The 24,034-nt window shown below is 39.6% G+C and overlaps 1 protein-coding gene across 4 annotated transcripts in view; it reads left to right on the forward strand.

The window, feature by feature from the left end:
- Window positions 1–1,882: 1,882 nt before the first annotated feature.
- The window catches only part of GRM5 (glutamate metabotropic receptor 5), a 665,424-nt gene continuing 643,272 nt past the window's right edge, over window positions 1,883–24,034 (forward strand). For 2 of the 4 annotated variants that reach the window (XM_025893393.2, XM_073888710.1), the window contains exon 1: window positions 4,178–4,299. The gene's annotated coding sequence lies outside the window, so the exon portion shown is untranslated. Of the gene's footprint in view, window positions 2,171–2,370; window positions 2,463–4,177; window positions 4,300–24,034 lie in introns of those variants that run through there. The other 2 variants (XM_073888708.1, XM_073888709.1) reach the window with 2 other exon arrangements.

Here is a 24,034-nt window from a genome sequence, read left to right on the forward strand (position 1 = left end):
ATACATTTCAAAGGTAGAGCCATTTTCTGACCAATTATCATGTGTGAGAGAAAGTAAGGAATGAATGAAAATTCCAAGTTTTATACTTAATAAGTTATAAGTATAAATAACTTTTTCATTCTTTTATACTATTCTACATAAGATTTACAATATTTTGATTATTAATAGCTCATCCTAAGGCAAAAGAAACACCTTTGAATGTTTTACCATAAAAACTTATTTGGGGGGCTTAAAACATTGTTTCTTTGCTTCTTTAAATTTTTATTTTGCCTAATTCAGCACATTACCATTATGAGGTAAAGCTATATTGTAAAATGTCACTGAGCAATTCATGATTATATAACTGTGTTTTCCTTCTCAGCTGAAAATATCACTATTGTTCAACATGGGGAATGTCCTTTGCATTTTAACTTTTAGAAGTGGATATGTCTTGGTAAACTATGTATTCCATTTATGGAGTACTTTATCATTTCTGACATGCTCTGACATGTCTTATTTCATCCCATACTCTCCACAACCCTGGCAGATAGCTGGGCAGGAAATATGCATAGGAAATTGAAGAGTTTAAGTAACTGAGTAGCCACCATGAGAACCCCTTCTTACTTAGATTTGAGCTCACTCACTGATGTGCTTTGAGCTAGTTCCAATTGATGAAGAAGGATGGGGAACTTAGTGTGTCCTATGCTTACTCAAAGTTAAGTAGTCCAGGCCAAGATCAAATTTGTGACCTTGTCCTTATCATCAGTGCCCCAGATAGCTGGGCTAACAAATCATTTTGTACATCAAACTTAATCACATCTGCAGAATTCAGCTAGCCACTAGCTCCCCATTATTTTCCTAGGAACTCTCACTATTTTTATATTTTGTATTTTGTATTTCACCATCTTTCTCATCTTTCTCATTCAGGAAGATCAACCACAACTTTGCTAGCCTGTCTACAAAGTACTAAAGCTTGCTTCCGGGATTGCAATCAAAGAATCTGAGAAATTAACAATGCCACCAGCAGAGTACACAGGAAAATGTGGAGAAGAAAGATGCCATTGTGAAGATCAACAAGGTGTGGTAGATAACATATCTTTTCCTTGTTGAATCCCGAAGCTATCAAAGAACAACTTTTGTTTTCAAGGGTCTGGTGGGAATCTACATTAGTAATGTATTCATCAGGACCAACCCCCTCAACTTGAGTGTCCTCAGCTTTCAGTCTTTCATCCAAGGGCTGCAAGCACCTGGCTCCTAAAATTCAGCTAGGGAAATAAAATGGGAATAGTAATAATCCTATTACTGCAATGTCTTTCTTTTCTTTAAATTATGCCATGCAATTAATTTATACCAATCTCTTTTTCAGAGGCAGAAATGAAGTCTGTTTTTGGAATTTAAAGATAACTTCAGCATTTTTTGCAGTCTTGGTAGTTATGGGGGTGGAGGGGAGGGAAAGGAAAGTCATTTGAATAAGTAAAACATACTTAACTACTACGGAGAGAGAAATTTTAATGGATGTAGAAATAATCGTTTGTAAGAAGTGCAGACAAATGTGAAATGGCATTATTAATAAGTAATGCCATTAAAGAGACCGTTCTTTCTAAGCACTCACACCTCCGAATCATCTTGGGGTTCCCTGACTTCCTGGTTCTCTGTACCCTCCAGCAGTGACGCCCCTTCTCCCAATCACTGTCAGGAGTTTAAGTGTCATCGTCAGGATGAAGCTTATTATCTACCTGCTTCCCCGGTTTTTCTCTGAGTGACACACCACCGACGCCTCCACGCACAGCTCTTCTCCTTCCGCGGCTCCCAGAGGGAAGCTGAAGAGCTGCAGAGGGAGCCCGAGGCTACTGTCGCCTGCACCCCGAGACTACGAGGCTCCAGGCTCCAGGTTACCCACAGAGTCTGTGCTCTGGTCCGCCCCCCGGCCCCCCGTCGCGCGCTGCAGGAGTAGGAAGCGGCCCTGCGCTGCGCTTCTAGCTGCGTCTGCCCGAGCGCGGCACGTGCTCCCGGCGCTGGAGCGAGAGAGCGAACGCCACCGCCGCGGGCCCCGGAGCCGCTCAGTTTCCTGCCGCCGCTGCCTCAGCCGCCGCCACTCGCGCTCCAGCTGCAGCCCAGGCCGGCACGCGAGCACAGGAAGCCCGCGAGGAGAGGCTGGCTGGGGGGGCGCCAGGTTCAGGGCGCGCACCTGGTAAGCACAGCGCCGTTTCTTTCTTTCAGCTCGAGAGTCACCACGGATGTAGGATACCGCCGGAGCCCCTCCCCCAGCACAGGGACTGAGAGCATTCCGGCGAGGGGCGGGAGCGCGGGCGAAAGGGACCCAGGAGGGCAGGTGGTGGGCAGGTGGAGGACTGGTGGAGCCAGGGACACTGCGAGGTCCTTGCAAGTTTAGAAAAGTCACCCTGCAAGGACGTGTGCTGTGTGAATCAGACACGAATTTCTAGTCGGCAGCCCAGGCTACCGCGGCGTCGCTCCAACGAAAGGTTTATGAAGATAATTTTGCTTTTATTTGCATAAGTGAGGGACTTAAGTGGGTTTGTTTCCATAGAAAACGAACTAAAAAAAATCAGAGGAGAAAATAGAGATCTGAGCCAAAGGAGGCGTTTGGATTTCGATCTCTCTCCCTCTCTAGCATACCGATACATGTGCACAAAAGGGTGCATAACGGGGCGGGGGGGCGCTTATCTATCTTTGAGACCATTAGGTGTTTGGAGGCTAGTAAGAGCATTTGCTAATGCTTTACCCTGAAAAGAGTACCCTGGTTGGGTGTGAATGCCAGTGTTCCATTTCTAAAATGACAGTTCCATGACGGCATTAGAGGAGGGAGAGGTTTTCTAGAACAGGGGGCCATTTTTAAGGGGGTACAACTGTAACTCTGGACCTATAAGCTCAGGTTCATATACTCCCAATGGGGATAAGGAAACATCCTTACACTAGGTTTCTTTATGGAACTTTGGCAAAGGATGGGGTCAGAGAGAGGGACGGGTGGGGGTGGGGGAGGAAAGGGAGTTGAGTATGAGTGGATGGGGTGGTAGAAGGAGTGGAAGCCTGGAAGTCAGGTTTAGCATCATTGTGTTCATTTAGTCCCACCCTGGGTAGTTCCTGGGTTGGTCTCTAGGAAAATGTGTGACCTTGAAAAAGTCCCTTAACCTTTGTGTACTCAGTTTCTCCATTTCCTCCATTTCTGTAAAATGTAGAGATTCTTCTGTGTTTGAGGGCACAAAAGTTCCGTGCAGTATTGTCTGTCCGTGAGCATATGGGTTTTTGGATCTGCATACAAGGAAGGAAGAGCACTCAGAAAATCCAGATAAAATGAAGCTTCAGGGCATTCTCCCTCAAAGTATCAAAGACATTTGCAAGCTCCTGGCTGTACTGTTGGTGTAATGCATGCTGAGAGGTTTGTGGAAATGGTTGAGAAGGACAATCAGACACCTAGACTATAACCAAGGGAACCTAGAGTTCTGAGTGCTGTTTGGAGAGATTCAAAGTCACTTGCTTTTTAAGGTAACAAATAAAGAAGGAGGTTTGGTGGCAAGCTGTGAAGTTCTTTGAATCTGAGGGTTTGGGAAATAATCTGGAATTGATTCTAAAACAACGAAAATGAATGGCATCTTACTTGAAAGGTTGGGCACTCCAGATGGCAGGAAGGTTTTAGAGTGAGATCTGAGAATACTGTAATCTGGGCAGAGGGGTTAGGAGGGAAAGGAGAATGTCTATTCTTCCTGAGACAAGGGTTCCTAGACTCCTAGGAGGCAACTGGCATCTGCTCATTGTCCTTGACAACTCTGCCACTTGTCCGAGGCGGGTACAGGTTCTTCTTCCCCTCAATGCAAGCTCATTCCTAGAACTCAGGGATCTGCATCCCAGGTGCTGAGATATGAAGGTGCACATGTCCTGTACAGCAGTCCTAGGGCTGCCCCTGATCCCTTTATCATATGAGCATCTGGCTTCAGAGCTGGTTCACCCATCCAGATTCGACCCGAAGTCTGTGTTCCTAAAGGAACTCACTGTGCCACTTGGTGGCACCAAAAAGTTGCGCTGAGAACTCTGTTCTCTATAAATACAAACTACCACCCCTCCCTCCTCCTCGAGTTCCCCTTCCCCCCTTTCCCCCTTTCTCAGTAGCAGGGAGATTGCTGCACACGCCACCCTCAGCTCTGCTGTTCTATGCGCACTGAGCACAGGAGATGAGCTTAAGATCTTCTTGGTGGGGAGCCCGGGAATGGAGAGGCCGGCTCTGCCCCGCTGATCAGCACAGCCCAACTTTATGGGGAGCTAGCTAGACTGCATCTCACTGCCCGCTGCGCAGCCAACAGGGGGGTAAGCTTGATAAGGGTCTGTGTGCCCAAGTGTCCCCGCTCCCGGGAAGGATGTAGGAGCTATCAGCTTTCTGGGTAGCTCACAGTTTGGTTTGGGAGTGGGAAGAGCGTGGAGCAGGGCTGGCTAGACCTTGAGCTTGAAGTCCGCTCCATTTGCTGATGGCCTTAGCTAAACCTGTTGGGAGAAAAGGCGAGAGCAATGGGGTATAAAGGAGGGAATGAATGCAAGGATTGAGAAAGGGATCCTGCATGCCTTTGGATCCGAGTTCTCACTCCCTAAGGCCAGGTGTGCGTGTTTAGAATGCAGATTGTGCTGCCCCAAAGCACCGGAGGGCTCTGAATTGGGAGAAGCAAAGGTGCAGAGGGAAGGAAGGAGAATCGCTTCCCAATAGATCGGTAAGATGCCGCGACCGTGGCGCCTGCGGCAGGAGGAGGGGGAACAGCGGGTGGTGCTGAAAGCAACAGCTCTCACTCAGCCTAGCGTGCTTCTTTCTGAACCCCAGTCTGCGCCCTCCCGCTCTTCTCCTGTGGATGCATCTTTCCTTTTGGAAACACAGCCTGCTAGTTACCCGGGAGTGGCAGCATGAGCATCGTACCAAGGAGGGAACCCAGGCTACAGCGACTTGGGGAAAGAACCCCAGTCAGGCCCATGAGCTAGCCGGTGACCAGAGCCTAACCCAGACTTGGGACCTCACAAAGGGGAGTGAAGAGTCGGCCTGGAAGGTTCTTGGAACTAGTGCTCGAATTTCCAACTGCCCTCATTTCCCTCCGGAGCAGGTGCTGTGGGGAAGGGAAATTGAGGAGAGGTTAACAAGAACTTGTGCTTATTTAGGAACAATCCTGGTGCTGCCTCAGTTGAACTGTAAGCTTGAGTAACCAGACAGATAGATTCTCCAACACCTTACTTCCCGCTAAGAAATTGACACAGGCTGGTGGGAAGGCACTATCTCCCTTCCACCTTTTTCTTCATTCCCCACATATTGTTTTATTGTTCTGAGTCCCTTGAGACTGGGACAGAGCTAATCTGTATTCTTAATGTTAGGTTCTGGCCATTTGAGACAGCCAAGTTAACATTGCCTTTTACTATGTTCAGACTCTTACCCGAGTGGGGCTAAGCCAAGGTTTTCTGTAGAATTCTCTTAGTTATAAAACATTCTAGACATTCTTTTGGGTTTTGGCATGTTCAGGAATGCTATGGCTTGTTAGGTGTGCTTTGTGCCCCTCATTACCATCATAGAACACAAGGAATTTTCTCCTTTAATTTCTCTCTTATATCTATGAATTACACATTTAAGAATCAGTTGTGACTATTTCTGTCCTTTATAGATTTCAGTTTCTGTTTAAAAGGATGTTTAGTTTGGGACTTAAAAATACTGCTTCCTGAACTCATCAGGCACATCCTATAAAGCCTTCTCCAGCAGGGACATTTTCAGCACTCCGGACAGATCCTTCAGGGTTTCTTAGGACAATAATGTGGGTATAATACTTTCCACATAACTGCTTCTTTTAAGAGAAAAGCTTTCCTTAGTCATTTACACTCTGCTTGACAAAATGTATCATTTGGATATTTTCATTGCACCCCTTAGATCTCTGCTATCACATGGCAGTATTTTCGCTGTGGACTGAACTCAAAGAGAAACCAAACTGCAATGTTGATTTGTTAAAGGATTTATTCAGATTATTTGGGAGAAGGGGTGATGTTTGAACAATCCAAGTACTTACTTCCATAGGGAGACAAAGGCCTCTGCCATCACTTCATAGTCCATGTATAGACATGGTGACAAACACCAAAGTGAAAACTTTGTCCAACCAACACAAAATATGGATTACTTTTGTGACTAAAGGATTTTAATAATTCTAATGTTCTCATTTTTGTTCAAAACACATTAAAGATTTTATAGGAGTCTTACATTATCTTTTATGGAATTTTTCAGAGCATTTTAGATTTAAAAAACTAAAGTAAATGCCAATAAAGCATAGGTGAAATTACAGGTAGAAAACATGAGATAACACTAATAATGAAAAATATTGTACTTATTTGTATACCATTCACTCCCAGACTTTCTGTCTTCATAGGATGAAGAAAGAGATGCATCCAACTATTCTTCCTTATACTCTTTGCTCTGTTATTTTAATAGACTATAAACTAACTTTATAAAATACTGAGAACTATTTTTTATTTATATTGGGATATGCTAAAGCTAATCAGTTTGTTTGGAGTTTGGTTATGCTGAAGGTGTATTACTACAAAGAGGAACATCCTATAGTTTAAAAATATGTGTTATTTTTAAAATTCAGAGAAATATTAATGCTTTCCCGAACCATCATTTAATCATTTTCATTAATGAGTGGAGCTAAGGAGGACATAAGATAGGAGCATCAAAAGAAATATTTTTTAGTTCATGATGTGAAAAATAAAATTTGAATTTTGATTTTGAATTTTCAACTATTTGTAAAAGGCAATATCTTCTTCGTATTTCTTCATCTCAGTCAGTTAAAACGTAGTTCTAAAAAACATTATGCCATAGGCTTGCTTTCATTTCCTTTAAATTCACAGAGGAAGAAAAAAAATCTAGATTTTATCAGTTCTAGTCTTGTCTGAATTATATATCTACCTTTAGTCAGAAGGGGAACCAAGCAAAAGTCTTGGTTCAGGCTCATCCCTGCTCCAACAACTACCCTTTCTTGAGTATGTCGGGCATCATGCCACGCATTGATGTTATTTAATCCTCATGACAATTATGCAAGGCAATATTCCTAGTTCTCTGTTGTTAAAAATGAGTTGTTTTTTTTCTTCCACTGTCATATGACAAGGAAATGGAAAAAATAAATAAATACACACATCCGATTGGTTTGGAAATCAAACTTACCCTCTCTCGTTACATTAGGTAACTTTTTTCATCTATGGTGTGACTAAACATCATGGAATTGTTTCGTTGTGGTTTCCAGTGAGTTGTGGTATGGTTGGGAGGGCAGACCGTTGCACAAGATTACCTGAGTTTGAATCCCATCTCTGTATGAGATTACTAGCTATGTAACCTAGGGTGAGTTACTTAACATTGCTCTGCCTCTGCTTTCCTCATTTTTCAAATGGGGAGTGGGGGTTGCTTAGGGAGGGAGGGGGCAATTGGGTGGCTCAGTCAGTTAAGCATCTGACTCTTGATGTTAGCTCAGGTCTTGATCTCAGGGCCATAAGCTCAAGCCCCACGTTGGGCTCCATGCTCCATGCTGGGTATGGAGCCTACTTAAAAAAAAAAAAAATGGGGAACAGGTTGTTCTCTAAGGCACATTGAATAATTACAGTGAATTAATTGCACAAATATAAGCAAAGTTCCAGACCCACAATTAACAGTGTAGAAATGGTAGTTGTGACTATTAATCTCATCCAGGCCTTTGAATATCAAATGTTTCCTAGCTTTCCCTTGTTCCTGAATTTAATCTTCTCAGCAACCCTGTAGTTGGTACATAATTGCTGTTTCGAATATCTTCTCTTATTTTGGTCAAACTAGTTAGGAAATTTGAAGGAAAGATTTAGATGTGAAAAAATGTATTTAATGTAGATATTATTCTGTTGGTCTTATAAAAATATCAGACCTATGAATAATTCCCTAATGATCAGTTTTCACAGTAACTGGCTGTAGGCCATTGCTCTTAAACTTTGCTCTTAAACTTCATGCTTTTAAACATAAATGTTCTAAGGAAAATTAAAAGATCATAATCAAAATGCTGCTAATGGGCACTGTAATAATAATAATAATAATGTAGCCTGTTTACATTTATAATATTTTACAGAGGAATAATTGAAAAATATTTCTTAAAAATCAATTTGCACAATAACGTAGAACTCTTTAAAGACTGAGAAAAAAGTAAATAACATAATAATTACCTTTTTAAAAATAAAAAAGATTTTGAAAAACCAATGTATAATTACTGTATAAAATATTCTTTGTCTTGTTAAAATTAAAATGAACTTGATATTTCATATTAAAAATGGTCTTTGAAACGATAAAGTGTATCACAGGATACTCTTCTCATTCATTTATTACAACTTATGGCTACTCAGAACCATACTTATTTAATGTAAGGCAGTATCATCCTTCACTCTCAGGGTTTAATCTGTATTTTTCAAATTGAAATTGCAAGTTCAAAACAATATAATACAGCCAGAAACAAGTTACAAAGTAAAGAAGGGATAAGACAAACCTATTCCAAACTACTCTCCTTAAATTATTAGGATGTTTCAGGAAAAAGTTTTCTGGGACTGACAAATCCAGATGATTAGCTCTTAGTTATATTCTTTTTTGATGCTTATGTAGACCTTGCCAGGATATAAATCGGCAGTTTTGAGCTGGATGACTTTGACCTGCAGGAGACATTTGGCAGTGTCTGGGGACATTTTCATTTGTTACAACTAAGAGGAGGTGTGTTTGCTATTGGCATCTGTAGAGTGGGGATGCTGCTAAACATCTGCAATGCACAGGACAGTAAACCTCCACAACAATATGTCAACAGTGCTAAGGTTGGGGAACTGTGATCTAAATGATTCCAGGAAATAGAGTTACCTCTATTTAGTTGGTTTGTATGGCTTTTAAATGTAGTTGGCTGGCATTACATAAACTTGTAATGGAAAGCAGAGAGAGTCTACAGAATGTTTTGCAATCAATGCGTAAGGTTTAACCAGCCAACCCATTTGGTCTTTTGGGAGACATTATCATCTGATTATGTTGAGTGTGGGCTTTGGAGCCAGAGAGAATTGGGTTCATGTCCTGGTTCTGCCATTTATATTAGGTATGAGACTCCTGGCATGATTCTTCACCTCGAAACCTCGGTTTCTACAGATATTTAATGTAGGTAGTAGTCATATCTACCTCACAGGGTCATTTTGAGACTTACGTTAAATACCGCTTATATATTATGTAGCACAAAGTAGTCACCCAATAAATATTAGCTATTAATAAGTAACTAGAGATCGAGTTAGAAATGCAAAAGCACATTTTCAAGCACCTGATGATATAATATGCACGATAATGCTTTACAGTCTTCCGAGGTATGCCATAAATAACAAGAAAGCAGCTGAAGGCTGCAAAATGGGAAGACGCCTGGAATCCCTGCTTGATAATTAAATTGAGACTAGTTAACAGTAGATTACATCATTTTTATTGCTTTGCTGTAGAAGGCTCTTTCGGGTCTTCATAGACTACTAAACCAGTTATTTAATGATTTACAATGATTTAGTGAGTTTTATTCTAGTGCCAGCACCTTTTAATTAATACAGAAAATAACAGATTTCACTTTTGTACAATGTTATTTTATGGCCCTTTTTGGTTTAAGAGGGTTTTGTTGAAAATATGGCATATTTTTGGATCTGGGCTAAACAGAGAGAGTGCTGGGCTTTCTTGTTTACAAGGTCACAGATGTGTGCTTGCGATAGCTACAACAATAGAGCTTTCCTAGACTATATGGTGTCATACCTCAAAGTGTCTCTTATCTATGGGATGCACTTGTTTTCAGGAAAATACATCAAATGCATTCATGGCATATGCAATATTGACACCCCTGTCTATTTGGGATGAGGCTATTGCTCAGGCAGAAGGAATCATTTTAGTGTTGATGTCCTGAACTGTGTGATTTGCTTGTGTGGGGATTAAGTTATATAAGAGACATCTGTGCCAGAAAGATGGTCAATGTTTGAGAAGATTGTTGAAAATAAAAGACAATGTGAGCTGTGAATCTGGTTGCAGTGTAAGTTGCCATTTATGCAGATTCTACCCACCAACAATTTTCTTTATTTAGGATACAATAAGACTGTATGATTACCGGAAGCAAAATACTTTTATGCATATTAAGTATATGTCTACTGTTTTCTATAATGGGGTAGTGATTAATTTTTTTATGCTATGAGCCAAGAAATATACTATTGAACACAGCAGACTGGTGGTTCTGAAAATAAGACCCTAAACCAACCTATTATGTAAGTTACACTATTTATGTAAACTATCATTTACTGCTTTTGATTGAATTAAAGCTCTCCATATTTTAGGTTGTAGATCTATAACATTTTGAAAGCTTTTTAAATCCTCTTCCTTATCTATAACAAGAACCTAATTTTTTTTTGCTACCCATCTATAACCTCTACCACCTCAGAATTATAACTTAAAGCAAATAATTTATTCTCTTGGAGACTCTATCTCCTGATATATGAAATGGGATAATCAGATGTTCTTGGCAGTAATTTTGTTGTAGGTTGAAGTGGGATTAATAATGGGAAAAGATTCTATAAATTGAAAAAGTAATGTGGTGGGCACCTGGGTGGCTCAGATGGTTAAGTGTCTGCCTTCAGCTCAGGTCATGATCCCAGAGTCCTGGAATCAGGTCCTGCATCGGGCTCCCTGCTCCTTGGGAGCCTGCTTCTCCCTCTGCCTCTCTCTCTCTCTCTCTGTCTGTCTCTCATGAATAAATAAATAAAATCTAAAAAACAAAGAAAAGTATAAAAAAGAAGAAAAAGTAATGTGGTATTACTATTTTCCATCCCTTTTTTTTTTCTCCAAGACTCTTGTTAAGTAAATGAATATACCTCCTGGTGAGATAGCTAAGGAGAAATGGCCTCACCCATGAACTTGTGTAGGAAGTTGATGTTACCTATTAAAATCTAAATTGATAGTAAAATGTGAAAATGCTTATGCCAGCAATATCATGCATTTGTCCTATAGAAATACTTTCAAAAGTAAGTTAAGTACAATATTATTTATAACAGTAGGAAAATCTATAAACAATCTAAATATCTACTAATAGGAGATAATTAAATAACTTTTGGTATAATAATATAGTTGAATGCTATACAGTTGTTAAAAAGAAATGGATGTTCTGAGTGTGAATCTTGGCTCTGACAGTCACTTGCTTTAGAATATTAACCAAACCATCCCATCTGTCAGAGCCTCAGATCTCTCATCTATAAAATATGCATAAAATTATTTATCTTACAGCTTTTTATGACAATTGATATTTCACGTGAAACACTAAACATAGTGCCTAGCATGTGGTAATCTCTCTCTGTATTTTAATTATTGTTATCCCCATCAACAAAATGAACCATTATGGAAAGATATTTACAATATATAGAGAAGAATAAAATATATTGATATAGATTTCATACTAACACTATTTGGATTTTAAAATATGATAAAAAAAATTATATGCTTAGCAAATAATGGAAGAGCAGATACCAAGTTGTAGAATGTGATTAAACCTGGGTTTTGAGATGGCATTTTGCTGGGTTCTGGTCCCAGGCCTGCCAAAAATCATTTAATCTTTGTGAGTCTCAATTAAACTGAATTATCTACAGGGCTCTCTCTGTTCTGTGATGCTATTTTCTTTAATATTTTGAAAAGCCATGAGGAACACTGAAGGTTTCTGCCTGCTACATTGTCAGTCCCTGCTTCTCTTTTTGAGGACCTCTGTTGCCTGAACCCATTGGATGAGGGAGTTTTATTATCCATCTTTCAATTTTCCAGGGTGGGGCGAGGGATGCTATCTTGGAACCTCAATCAGGTAGTTGACCAGAAAGCCCAGTGGAGGCAATTCACTATATTATTCATTCAGCAGAATTTATTGAACATCTGTTTTGTGCAAGGATTATACCAGGTGCTATATATAGTACCAATTTAACCTTTAAGGGATCCAAAGTCTGTTGGAAGATAAAACATGTATAAATAGCTATAATGTTAGCTTAGTATCAATAAAAATGTCACATGAATTCAGGGAATAGAGCAAATACTACAAGGTGAAGGATCTGGGATGATTTTATAAAAGGACTATTTTAAAATATTATCTCATTCAATCCTCATTAAAACTCTTTAAGTGATACTATTGTCATTCCAATTAGGCTCAGAGAGGCTAAGTGACCAAGGGCACATAGCCAACAAATGGCAGTATTAGGATTCAAACCCAGGTCCACTTGATTCCAGCCCATGCTCTTAAAAACTGCCATAAAGGCTACTGAAGCAAGAGTAGGTCAGGGATCAGAAGCAGCATGAACAAAACCATTGGGTAAAGCAGTGTATACCTGGAAGGAACACAAATTTGCTTGACTAGTAGACTCTGAAGGAAGGGCAGATTCAAGGGAGATAAGAGCCACAAGGGACACTGGGGCAGAAATTTAGAAGGCAGATCCCTCAGTCCCACACTTAAACTAATATCACAAATAATATATTTTCACAGTAAATGTAGAAATTTAGAAAACATAGATAAAGACAAAGAAGAAATGAAAAGTTACACATATTCCCACCACTCAGAGAACATGCTATTAATGTCAGTGTGTATGTTTCCAGATTCCATGCATGCGTACACACTCAGTATTTTATATTTATATCATATTTATATTTTAAATTATATCAAAAATTTTTCTGGTCTCCTTTGCTGGTTTCTTCTTATCTCTGGGAACTTAACCATTAGAATTCCCTGGGACTCAGTCTCACAACTAGTTTCCTTTCTATCTGCACTTTCTAGGTGATTTCATTTAGTTTCATGGTTTACAAAAAATAGTACCTGGATAGTGATGCTTCCCCCATTTATATCTCCTATGCAGACCTCTCTCAGAAATTTAGCCTCCTATATCCACCTGCTTATAAATGTCTCTTCTTGAATTTCTAAGAGGTATCTAAAAATTGACACATCAAAACTAATTTCTGTTAAGTCCACCCAAATCTGCTCCTCCGCAGGTTTCTCCACCTCAGTCAACGTGGTACCATCTTTTATTGGCTCCTGCCAAAAACCTTAGTGTCTTCATTGAGCCTTATCTTTCCTTCACATCCCAAGTCAGATCTGACCGCATACTTTTCTGCCCAATCTTCCACTAATTCTCTCCACTGATAGGGCCATGTCTCCTGATCCAAGCCCCTGTCATCTCTCCCACCAGGATTTTTGCAGTCATTTCCTAACTGCCCCCTCAGTTCTGCCTTTGTGCCCTAATTCTTGATGAAATGCTGGTCATTGCATGTCTGTCTTCTATTGAAAACTCTTCTGGAAAATCACTCTCCTGTGATAATAAAGCCCAGTTTGTTAAAGTCCAAAAAGAATCCACATGATTGTACTATCCCTTGACATCACTTCCTCTCTCCCCAGTTTTGCCACACTAGCTTCCTTGCTGTTCCTTAACATATGAAGCAGAAGTCTGCCCCAGGGGCTTTGCATCTGGTTTTGCCTTTACCTAGAATGTTCTTTCTGTAGATATTTGCACAACTCATTCTCTTCTTTTAGGTCTTTACCCAGATTTTACTTTTAACATGTATACTTCTTTGGCTACATTATTAAAATTTTCCACATCTCTGACACTTTCTATCTTCTATCCCTGCTCTATTCTTCTTTTTAACCCTTATTACTGTGTACATACAATATTTTACATCCTTATCTTGTTTATTGTCTGACAATTCCCCTTTAGAGTATAAGCCTTAGAAGGGCATGGATATGTGTCTGCTTTGTCCATAACTGAAACCTCAGGGCCTAGAACAGTGCTTGGTACATAACAGTTACTTGATAAACATGTATTGGACAAATGAATGATAGTGCTAGAGCTAGTGTATACCTCACTGGTCTATTTGGAATTTATGTTCTATTAATTTCTTGTATTTTGGGAGTACATGGGATGATTTGTTTAACCTTAAATAAGCTAAATTGTAGCACAATTCTGTCAAGTTTCCAAGTCCTAATTTATTTCAGAATGTATTTTCCAGGTATGTGAGCTTCATAGCTAATATTGATAAAATATAGCCATTGTGTGCATCCACAGCAGATCATGAAGCAGTGATTGCTTTATAATCAGGCAGGCCATAATCTATTGGGGGAGGCCAGGGCAATATAAATACCTTTGTACTAAACAATCATACACATATCTACATTCTAAGCACTGAATCACCTCTTTTCCTGGGATTTTCTTTACCCTCTGTTGTTGTTTTTTTAACTAATTTATTTATTTATTTTTTGATGTAGCGTTCCATGATTGTTTGCATATAACACCCAGTGCTCCATTCAATACGTGCCCTCTTTAATACCCATCACCAGGCTAACCCATTCCCCACCCCCCTCCCCTCTAGAACCCTCAGTTTGTTTCTCAGAGTCCATAGTCTCTCATGGTTCATCTCTCCCACTGATCTCCCCCGCTTCATTTTTCCCTTCCTACTTTTTTTTTTAAACATGTAATGTATTATTTGTTTCAGAGGTACAGGTCTGTGATTCATCAGTCTTATACAATTCACAGTGCTACCATAGCACATAACCTCCCCAATGTCAATCACCCCCCCACCCCATCCCTCCTACCCCCAGCACTCCAGCAACCCCGTTTGTTTCCTGACATCAAGAACTCCTCATATCAGTGAGATCATATGATACATGTCTTTCTCTGATTGACTTATTTCGCTTAGCTTAATACCTTCTAGTACTATCCACATTGTTGCAAATGGCAAGATTTTGTTGTTTTTTTAATGCCTGCATAATATTCCATTATATATATATATACACCACATCTTCTTTATCCATTCATCTGTTGATGGACATATAGGCTCTTTTCATAGTTTGGCTATTGAGAACATTGCTGCTATAAACATTGGGGTGCATGTACCCCTTCAGATCACTACATTCGTATCTTTGGGGTAAATACTCAGTAGTGCAATTATTGGGTCATAGAGTAGCTCTATTTTCAACTTTTTGAGGAGCCTCCATACTGTTTTCCAGAGTGGCTACACCAGCTTGCATTCCCACCAACAGTGTTGGAGGGTGGGAACCCTCCGCAGCCCCACCAAAATCTGTGATTTCCTGACTTGTTAATTTTAGCCATTCTGACTGGTGTGAGGTGGTATCTCATTGAGGTTTTGATTTGGAATTCCCTGATGCCGAGAGATGTTGAGCACTTTTTCATGTGTCTGTTGGCCATTTGGATGTCTTCTTTGGAAAAATGTCTCTACGTGTCTTCTGCCCATTTCTTGATTGGATTATTTGTTCTTTGGGTGTTGAGTTTGATAAGTTCTTTATAGATTTTGGATACTAGCCCTTTATCTGATATGTCATTTGCAAATATCTTCTCCCATTCTGTCGGTTGTCTTTTGGTTTTGTTGACTGTTTCCTTTGCTGTGCAAAAGCTTTTTATCTTGATGAAGTCCCAATAGTTCATTTTTTCCCCAGGTTTCCCTTGGCTTTGGTGATGTTTCTAGGAAGAAGTTGTTGCGGCTGAGGTCAAAGAGGTTGCTGCCTGTGTTCTTCTATAGGATTTTGATGGACTCCTGTCTCACATTTAGGTCTTTCATCCCTTTTGAGTCTATTTTTGTGTGTGGTGTAAGAACATGGTCCAGTTTCATTCTTCTGCATGTGGCTGTCCAATTTTCCCAACACCATTTGTTGAAGAGACTGTCTTTTTTCCATTGGATATTCTTTCCTGCTTTCTCAAAGATTAGTTGACCATAGAGTTGAGGATCCATTTCTGGGCTCTCTATTCTGTTCCATTGATCTATGTGTCTGTTTTCATGCCAGTACCATCCTGTCTTGATGATGACAGCTTTGTAATAGAGCTTGAAGTCCGGAATTGTGATGCCACCAGCTTTGCTTTGCTTTTCCAACATTCCTCTGGCTATTTGGAGTCTTTTCCGGTTCCATACAAATTTTAGGATTATTTGTTCCATTCCTTTGAAAAAAGTGGATGGTATTTTGATAGGGATTGCATTAAGGATGTAGATTGCTCTAGGTAACATGGACATCTTCACAATATTTGTTCTTCCTATCCATGAGCATGGAATGTTTTTCCATTTCTTTGTTTCTTCCTCTATTCTTTCATGAGTATTCTATAGTTTTCTGAGTACAGATTCTTTGCCTCTTTGGTTAGATTTATCCCTAGTATCTTATGGTTTTGGGTGCAATTGTAAATGGGATCAACTCCTTATTTATTTTTTATTCTATCTTGTTGTTGGTGTATGGGAATGCCACTGATTTCTGTGCATTGATTTTATATCCTGCTACTTTACTGAATTCCTGTATGAGTTCTAGCAGTTTTGGGTTGGAGTCTTCTGGGTTTTCTGCATAAAGTATCATATCATCTGCAAAGAGTGAGAGTTTGGCTTCTTCTTTGCTGATTTGGATGCCTTTGATTTCTTTTTGTTGTCTGATTGCTGTGGCTAGGACTTCTAGTACTATGATGAATAGCAGTGGTGATAGTGGAATCCCTGCCGTGTTCCTGACCTTAGGGGGAAAGCTCTCAGTTTTTCCCCATTGAGAATGATATTTGCTGTGGGTTTTTCATAGATGGCTTTTATGATATTGAGGTATGTACCCTCTATGCCTATACTCTGAAGAGTTTTGATTAAGAAAGGATGCTGTACTTTGTCAAATGCTTTTTCTGCATCTATTGAGAGGATCATATGATTCTTGTTCTTTCTTTTATTAATGTATCACATTGATTGATTTGTGGATATTGAACCAACCTTGAAGCCCAGGAATAAATCCCACTTCATCGTGGTGAATAATCCTTTTAATGGACTGTTGGATCCTATTGGCTAGTAATTTAGTAAGAATTTTTCATCCATGTTCATCAAAGATATTGGTCTGTAATTCTCCTTTTTGATGGGGTCTTCGGTTTTGGGATCAAGGTAATACTAGCCTTGTAAAATGAGTTTGGACGTTTTCCTTCCATTTTTTTTTTTTTTTGGAACAGTTTCAGAAGAATAGGTGTTAATTCTTTTTGAAATGTTTGGTAGAATTCCCCTGGGAAGCCATTTGTCCCTGGGCTCTTGTTTGTTGGGAGATTTTTGATGATTGCTTCAATTTCCTTACTGGTTATGGGTCTGTGCAAGTTTTCTTTCTTCTTGGTTCAGTTTTGGTAGTTGATACATCTCTAGGAATGCACCCATTTCTTCCAGATTATCTAATTTGCTGGCATAGAGTTCCTCATAATATGTTCTTATAATTGTTTGCATTTCTTTGGTGTTGGTTGTGATCTCTCTTCTTTCAGTCATGATTTTATTTATTTGGGTCATTTCTCTTTTCTTTTTGATTAGTCTGGCCAGGGGTTTATCAATCTTGTTAATTCTTTCAACGAACAAGCTCCTAGTTTCGTTGATCTGTTCTACTGTTCTTTTGGTTTCTATTTCACTGATTTCTGCTCTGATCTTTATGATTTCTCTTCTCCTGCTGGGTTTAGGTTTTATTTGCTGTTCTTTCTCCAGCTCCTTTAGGTGTAGGGTTAGGTTGTGTATTTGAGACCTTTCTTTTTTCTTGAGAAAGGCTTGTATTGCTTAGGACTGCCTTTGCTGCATCCCAAAGATTTTGAACAGTTGTGTTGTCATTTCCCTTTGTTTCCATGAATTTTTAAAATTCTTCTTTAATTTCCTGGCTGACCTATTCATTCTTTAGTAGGATGCTCTTTAGCCTTCATGTATTTGAGTTCTTTTGACTTTCCTCTTGTGATTGAGTTCTAGTTTCAAAGCACTGTGGTCTGAAAATATTCAGGGAATGATCCCAATCTTTTGGTACCAGTTGAGACCTGATTTGTGACCTAGGATGTGATCTATTCTGGAGAATGTTCCATGGGCACTAGAGAAGAATGTGTATTCTGTTGCTTTGGGATGGAATGTTCTGAATATATCTGTGAAGTCCATCTGGTCCAGTGTGTCATTTAAAGCCTTTATTTCCTTGTTGATACTTTGCTTAGATGATCTGTCCATTACAGTAAGGCGAGTGTTAAAGTAACCTACTATTATTGTATTGTCGATGTGTTTCTTTTATTTTGTTATTAATTGGCTTAAATAATTGGCTGCTGCTATGTTAGGGGCAGGGGTATTTACAATTATTAGATCTTCTTGTTGGATAGACCCTTTAAGTAGGATACAGTGTTCTTCCTCATCTCTTATTATAGTCTTTGGTTTAAAATCTAATTTGTCTGTTATAAGGATTGCCACCCTAGCTTTCTTTTGATGTCCATTAGCATGGTAAATCGTTTTCCACCTCCTCACTTTCAATATGGAGGTGTCTTTGTGTCTAAAGTGAGTCTCTTCCTGACATCATATTGATGGGTCTTGTTTCTTTATCCAGTCTGGTACTCTGTGTCTTTTGATTGGGGCATTTAGCCCATTTCCATTCAAGGTAACTATTGAAAGATATGAATTTAGTGCCATTGTATTGCCTGTAAGGTGACTATTACTGTATATTGTCTGTGTTCTTTCTGGTCTATGTTACTTTTAGGCTCTCTCTCTGCTTAGAGCACCCCTTTCAATATTTCTTGTAGAGCTGGTTTTATGTTTGCAAATTCCTTTAGTTTTTGTTTGTCCTGGAAGCTTTTGATCTCTCCTTCTATTTTCAATGACAGCCTAGCTGGATATAGTATTCTTGGCTGCATATTTTTCTCGTTTAGTATATATCATGCCAGTCCTTTCTGGCTTGCCAGGTCTCTGTGGATAGGTCTGTTGCCAATGTAATGTTTCTACCATTGTAGGTTACAGATCTCTTCTCCAGAGCTTTCAGGGTTTTCTCTTTGTTCTGAGATTCGTAAGTTTTACTATTAGATGTTGGGGTGTTGACCTATTTTTATTGATTTTGAGGGGGGTTCTCTGTGCCTCCTGGATTTTGATGCCTGTTTCCTTCCCCAAATTAGGGAATTTCTCTGCTATAATTTGCTCCAGTATACCTTCTGCCCCTCTCTCTCTTCTTCTTCTGGGATCCCAATTATTCTAATATCGTTTCATCTTATGATATCACTTATCTCTCGAATTCTGCCTTTGTGATCCAGTAGTTGTTTATCTTTCTTTTCTCAGCTTCTTTATTGTCCATCATTTGGTCTTCTATATCACTAATTCTCTCTTCTGCCACACTTACCCTAGCAATTAGATCCTCATTTTTTTTTTTTTTTCAGAAGCTTGAAACAGTAGAACTGGGGTGCCTGGGTGGCTCAGTTGGTTAAGCAACTGCCTTCAGCTCAGGTCATGATCTCGGAGTCCCAGGATCGAGTTCCGCATCGGGCTCCCTGCTCAGCAGGGAGTCTGCTTCTCCCCCTGACCCTCCCCCCTCTCATGTGCTCTCTCTCTCACTCTCTCTCTCAAATAAATAAGATCTTTAAAAAAAAAAACAGTAGAACTGTGTTCTCTCACAATTCTGGGCAATAGAAGTCAGAGATTAAGGTGTTTATAAGGTTGGTTCCTCCTGAAGTTTCTTTTTTTTCTTTTTTTATTATGTTTTGTTAATCACCATACATTACATCATTAGTTTTTGATATAGTGTTCTATGATTCAGTGCTTGTGTATAACACCCAGTGCTCCATTCAGTACGTGCCCTCTTTAATACCCATTAGCAGTCTAACCCATCCCCCTATCCCCCTCCCCTCTAGAACCCTCAGTTTGTTTCTCAGAGTACATAGTTTCTCATGGTTCGTCTCCCCCTCTGAATTTCCCCCCTTCATTTTTCCCTTTCTGCTATCTTCCTTTTTTTTTGTTTCAATGTATAATGCGTTATTTGTTTCAGAGGTACAGGTCTGTGATTCAACAGAGGGGGTATGTGCACCCCTATGTTAAAGCAGAAATGTCCACAATAGAGGCTCCATTTTTTATTGCACCTCATTAATAGCCTTTTTGATTTCGACTTGGTAAGAATTTAGTTCTTTTATTTTTCCAGAAAGTGTTTCTCTATTATCTTCCATGCTTTTTTCAAGCCCCGCTAGTATCTTTATAATCGTCATTCTGAACTCTAGGTCTGACATCTTACTAATGTACATATTGATTAGGTCCCTGGCAGTCAGTATTGCCTCTTGTTCTTTTTTTTGAGGTGAGACGGTTTTTCCATCTGTCAGTTTGTCCAGAGAATAGATGAATGAGAGAACAAAATGCTAACAGGGTAACAACATCCCCAGAAATATATACACTGAACAAATCAGAAGAGACCCAAAACGTGGGGAAAAGAAAGAGAAAGAAAGAAAAAAGAAAATAAAAAAGAAGAAAAAAAGGATATGATCAAATATGATCAGGCTGGTGAATAGATCAGTGCCATTCACTAGATTTTGGGTGTATTTTGGTCTGTTAGAAGAAACTGCCTCCCAAAATTTTAAAGAAAGAAAAACTTATATATTTTCAAAAATAAGCATAAATACGATGAAGGGATTGAATATGATTATAAAGATTAAAATTATAAAAGATTTTAGAAAAGGAATTGATAAAAAGTTGGTTGAAAAAAGAAAAGTGAAATAAAAAAAAAGGAAGAAAATGTGATCAGGCAGGAGACTAGAACAAAGCCATACACTAGAGATTTAGAGTATATTTTGGTCTATTAGAAGAAACTGTATCCCAAAATTTTAAAAGGAGAAATAAATATATGTATATATTATATATACACACATATATATATGTATGTAATAAGATCAACTACAATGAAAGAATAGAATATGACTCTAGAAATGAAAAATAAAAAAGATTTTTAAAAAACAGATTGTTAAGATGTTGGTTGAAAAAGGGAAAAAGAAAAATTAAAAAAACAGAAAAAGAAAAAAAGAAAATTAAAAAATTAACTTTGAAAGACTAAAGAATCATGGGGAAAAAAGCCATGAATTCTATGTGCTGTATTCCCCTAGTGCTGGCGTTCTGCCATTCTCACTGATCTGTAAATTTGGTCTTGGCTGGCTGTTCTTGCTGATCTTCTTGGGGAAGGGCCTGTTTCTGTGGTTTCCAAATGTCTTTGCCAGAGGCGAGATTGCCCTGCCCTTGCTGGGTCCGGGCTAAGTAATCAGCTCGGGTTTGCTTTCGGGAGCTTTTGTTCCCTGCAAGCTTTCCGTACCGCTTTGGAGGATGAGAGTGAAATGGTAGCCTGGCAATCTCTGCCCCAGAGGAGCTGAGAACTCGGGTCCCCATTCCTCAGTGAGCCCCCAGAGAAAAGCAATCACTCCCATCTCCCCGGTCTCCGGCCATACTCTGTGCTCACCCGACCTGTGACAAGCGTTTCTATCTCTGGCACACGACCACATGTGGAGTCTCCAAACCCAGCAGATCCCTGCAGTGTGCTCCTGTGCCGCTTCTCCCAGGGGAGGAAGGGGAGTCTCTCTGGATCTGCCACTTGTTGGGTCCCCGCTGGAAGCGCAGTGGCCCAACTGTGCCAGGGATCACGGTTTATGGCAACCCCGAGCTGAGAGCCCACTCCTCAGCTCCGTTTCTGCAGCCAGCTTCCCCGCTCCAATACCTGGGAGCTCTGCTGCACTCAGGCGCCCCCTGTCATTCTGTGACCCCAAGGGTCCTGAGACCACACTGTCCCAGCAAGTGTTCCACCCCCTGGCTTAGCCACTGGAGCGACATCCCTCAGCATAGCAGACCTCTAAAAGTTCCGATTTTGTGCTCCACTTCCCCATCACTTGCCAGTAGCGGTGGACGGAGACCCACTCCCCTGACATCTATCCTCCCTAATATCACCTCGGATTCACTTCTCCACACGTCTTACGTTCCAGAAAGTGGTTGCTTTTCTGTTCAGAGAGTTGCTGCTCTTCTTTTCTTCAATCTCCTGTTGAGTTTGTAGTTGTTCAGAATGGTTTGATCCCTATCTAGCTGAATTCCTGGGACCAGATGAAATTTAGATCTCCTACTCCTCCGCCATCTTGTTCCTCCTCTCCACCCTCTGGTTTTTAAAGAATTTCCTGTAGGGCTGTGTATCCCTGGGATGTTCAAACTATGGGTGGCCCTTCTTGTTTTTTTATGGCCTTGTGAAGTACCTTTCTTGAAGGAAGGAGCAGTAAGGCAGCAAGGGATGATGAAAAGAGTATGTGATGGAGTCACTAAGCATAGACATAAGGGATTGGCTAGTTTTATTTATTTGTTTGTTTATTTGTTTATTTAAGTATAGTTGGCACACAATGTTACATTAGTTTTAGGTGTACGGTAGAGTGATTTGACACCTTTATATGTTATGCTATGAGTGACTGGCCAATTTTTAACTTATCAAAACCCATTATATCATTTGTAAAATAGAGATAATAAAATAATATTTACATCTCAAGGTTGTTATAAGGATTATTGTCACACACATGCCACACACAGACACATCCACCCACAGATACTCAGTGCACATAGAAAATAATGTCTTTGGGAGAACAGGATGCATTTTATTATTTGCAACATGAAAGCCCTGTGCTTGTCTGTAAATATAAATTGCCCAGGACATTCTCTTCTGGTTCTTCTTACATCACACGTTCTTATCTTCTCTCCTTACTTTATGACTTGCCTTTGTTTCCTTAGTTGGCTTTTCCACATCTGACCTCTCTGTGGGGCTTAATACTCAGCTCTACCTTTTCTTTATTTATACTTGCTCTCCAGATGATTATATTCATTGCCAAGATTTTATGTATTGGTGACCCTCAGTTTATATCTCTAACCCAAAACACTCCTCTTGGTCCAGCCTTATATATCCACCCTCCTGTTTGGCACCTTTACCTAGGTGCTTTAAAAGTATCTCATTTTGGGATGCCTCGGTGGCTCAGTTGATTAAGGGTCTCTCTTAGGCTCAGGTCATGATCCCAGGGTCTGGAGATTGAGTTCCGCATAGGGCTCCTTGCTTCGCGGGGAGTCTGCTTCTCCCTCTGTCACTCCCCCTGCTTGTACTCTCTGTCAAATAAATAAATAAAATCTTAAAAAATATTATCTCACATTTAACATGTTCAGGAAAGAATTAAGTTTATCTCTGCCTCCATCTGTTTCTGTACCAGTCTGTCCCATATCTTTTAATGGTAAAATACACTAGTTTTTAGACTCAAAACCTAGGAGTAGACCCTAACTTCTCTCTGCCTTCTAACCCACATCCAGCCCATCACAAGTCCCGTTGATTCTACTTGCAAAATATATCTGATTATGTCCACTTCCTTCTATATGTGCTGTCCCCTATAATAGCCAAGACACTGTAATTCCTTACTTAGATTATATATGTCTCCTAATCAGATTTCTTCTGTCCATTGTCCAAAGCAATGAGCACCTAGAATAATCTTTTGTAAGATAGAATTGTGCCAGTTGTTTGTTTATATCTCCTCAATGATTTTCTGTTGCGTTTAACATCCAAATTCCTTTTAAGAACCTACATGGTCTGGCCCTTTATTTTTGCAGCCTCATTTTGTACCATGATTGCTCCCATTCTTTATGCTCTGGCCACCCTTTTCACATGACTGCCTTCTTTATTTTATTGTTCTTTGCATTTACCAGGCTCTAGCTAAAGTCACCTTTTAGAGTACTGATATGTGAGCCCTATAGAAAGCATGTATCACCTGTTCTCTCTTGAATACTTAATTTCCAGGACAGAGTCATAGCATAAGCATGCCATAAATATTTGTTAAATGAGTTAATGAACAAGTGCCTGGTGTATGATGGGTGTTCAGTGAAGGATAATGATGGCAATTATCAATGTGCATCATTGCGCTTCTTTGTTACATTAGTCTTTCCCACTCAATAGTAAGTAGATATTTCTTGAATGAGTTAAAAGATTAATTTAGCTTATAACTGGAAGACAATATTTCAGTGTTTTATATGTGTGTGTGTGTGTGTATGTGTGTGTGTGTTGACTATGTCTCAATATAGAAGTCTTGTCTAAAATAATTCTAACAAAATTCATGGGATATTTTAGTTTCACCACGTTGATAGGCCACTTCTAGTCTGGCTTATCACTCTGATGCTCTTTTGATGATTTTTTTTTTAATTTTTTTACTGTTATGTTAATCACCATATATTACATCATTAGTTTTTGATGCAGTG

This window comes from Callorhinus ursinus, unplaced genomic scaffold (assembly GCF_003265705.2).
Source record: "Callorhinus ursinus isolate GAN/ISIS: 27379988/994484 unplaced genomic scaffold, GSC_fseal_2.0 scaffold93, whole genome shotgun sequence".
NCBI classification, from domain to species: domain Eukaryota; kingdom Metazoa; phylum Chordata; class Mammalia; order Carnivora; family Otariidae; genus Callorhinus; species Callorhinus ursinus.